This window comes from Orycteropus afer, unplaced genomic scaffold (assembly GCF_000298275.1).
Source record: "Orycteropus afer afer isolate SDZICR_OR568_19922 unplaced genomic scaffold, OryAfe1.0 scaffold00336, whole genome shotgun sequence".
Taxonomy (NCBI): domain Eukaryota; kingdom Metazoa; phylum Chordata; class Mammalia; order Tubulidentata; family Orycteropodidae; genus Orycteropus; species Orycteropus afer.
In genome coordinates this window covers 3127435-3129517 of record NW_006921923.1, presented here as the reverse complement: position 1 = coordinate 3129517, position 2083 = coordinate 3127435, and the positions used below count along the sequence as shown (strand labels likewise).

General features: G+C 42.7%; 1 protein-coding gene across 1 annotated transcript in view; it reads right to left on the bottom strand.

Moving 5' to 3' along the window:
* The window catches only part of COL4A5 (collagen type IV alpha 5 chain), a 439164-nt gene that overhangs the window by 334686 nt on the left and 102395 nt on the right, over positions 1 to 2083 (bottom strand). The gene's annotated exons all lie outside the window — the stretch shown is intronic.

The following is a 2083-nucleotide window of genomic DNA, read 5'->3' as shown; positions in this document are numbered from 1 at the left end:
GGGTTTGAACCACCAGCCTTCTTTCTGGCTAGCAGTCAAGTGCCTTAGTCCCTATGCTACCAGAGCTGTCCCCTAAACATTCATGTCTTTCCTGGAACCTCAGCATGTGATATTATTTAGAAACAGGGTCTTTAGAGATGCAGATAACTGAGATGAGATTATACCGGAGTAGAGTAGACCCTAAATTTAATATTATTAATGTTCTTATAAGAAAAGGAGAAGAGACATAGAGTTAGACATATAGGGAGAATGCCATGTGATGGTGCAGGCAGAGAATGGAAGCCAGGGTTAAATGGAGAATGGCTGATTCCAAGTCTGAGGCAAGAAATGTACAAGATTAGCCTGAAATATTTCATCATACTAGAGAGCAAAGAAGCTTCAAAAAACTACTACAGCTAAAGCACTCAGGAGCCAAGTTAAAGGCATTTCTATTAGCCAAAGATGAGACAATTTGAACTTCAATGATGAAAATAAATGTAATGGATTGAAACCATCAAAGATCGTTAAGTGCAAGAGTTAAAAATGATTTTGTAAAAATAATTAGTCATTTTCAAATGATTTTGGAAACCAGTTCAAGAGTAAATATTAAAAACTGGTAAATAAGGGATTCAAAATAGAGTGTCGCCAGTGAGCAGCATGCTTTTTTTCCCTCTGGCATCTAAGGACTTTGAAAACTAGGTACAACAGTTTGAATTAGGAACTTTGGTGCTCTGAACAGCTCAATGAATCAGAGTACACCAAACACAGAAAAGCAGAATTAGAGGAAAGGCACAGGGAGATTATTTAGCAAAGAGCTATGGGCGGAGGATGGATGGGCACCCGAGAGAGACTATTGCAAACTTTCCTGGGGCAGTCACTGTCTGCCCAGCGAGGATGGCTGCCTGAGATCCCTGAGAAAAGAAGGCATACCAGCAGCATACCAGCGACCACTACAATTTCCAGAGGGCAGAGGCAGATACCTGCCTCCAGCAGCTGATTTTGTCAGTAATTTGGGTCATCTGGGTGCAGGCAGGCATGGGCAGCACTGCTGAGATTCAAGCGGAGATCTCACTGTTGTGCCAGAAAGGCTAGCTCCCTCCCCTCCCAGCAGATCACAGAGCAGGCTTGGGTCAGACTGAGAGACACCATGCTTTTCTTTGCCATGGATATTGGGACCACAGGTCCCTAGGAGGTACTCGCCTGACTCCAACACAGCCAAAATTGTGCGCATCTTTGGCGCTGCATGTGGGCAGTATCACAGACAACTCCAGAGCTTGCCATTAGTGGTCTGGCGAGATTGCATCAGCATGGCGGGCAGATGGGGCACGGAGAGCAAAGAAACCACAGCTGAGTGCGGTTCGGCGAATTTTGCCTTGGAGCCGAGCTTTGGTGCTGTGGGGCTGTGGAGGCGGGGTCTTTGAGTGTGCCTGAAATTGGCAGAAATTTGTGACCCTCTAACAATAGGAATCTTTCCTGAGGTTGAGCCGCGGTCTTGCAAATAAATACATCATCAATAATAGCCTGCTCAAAGCCCTAAAAATCGACTCTACAACACCAAACTTTCCTTCTTCTGCTCCCACCTTCTCTGCCAATAACTTCACTCATTCAATAGAAGAATCCATATTCACCCAACTACCATAAAACCTCCCGCTTCAAACTCTAAACCCTCTTTACAAAAAACAGAAACATATATCCACACTACACACAGTGATTTCATAATCACAAAGAAAACAGGAGAGCGACCCAACACACCTGAATCAATAATAAAATAAAACACACCAGCTTCACCTTTTCAAAATAAACCATAAAACTAAGACAAAACAAATCAACATGTAACCAGCAGCTAGAGACAACCTAAAGAGACAGCACTCTACCAGATTCCAAGGGCTTAAGAAGAGGTTCTACTTTCCAGTAACCCCAAGAATTCTCCAGACCTGCACTACATGACTGAAAAGGTCCTAGTCTACACCTTCTTATTTATTTATTTATTTATTTATTTTTCTTTCTCTCGTGGATAACTCTGATCTTTGTTGGTTTCCTTTTTTCCTGTTTGTTAGTTTGTTTTCTTTCTTCATTACTCTCCTTCTCTACCTTTTTTCTCTTA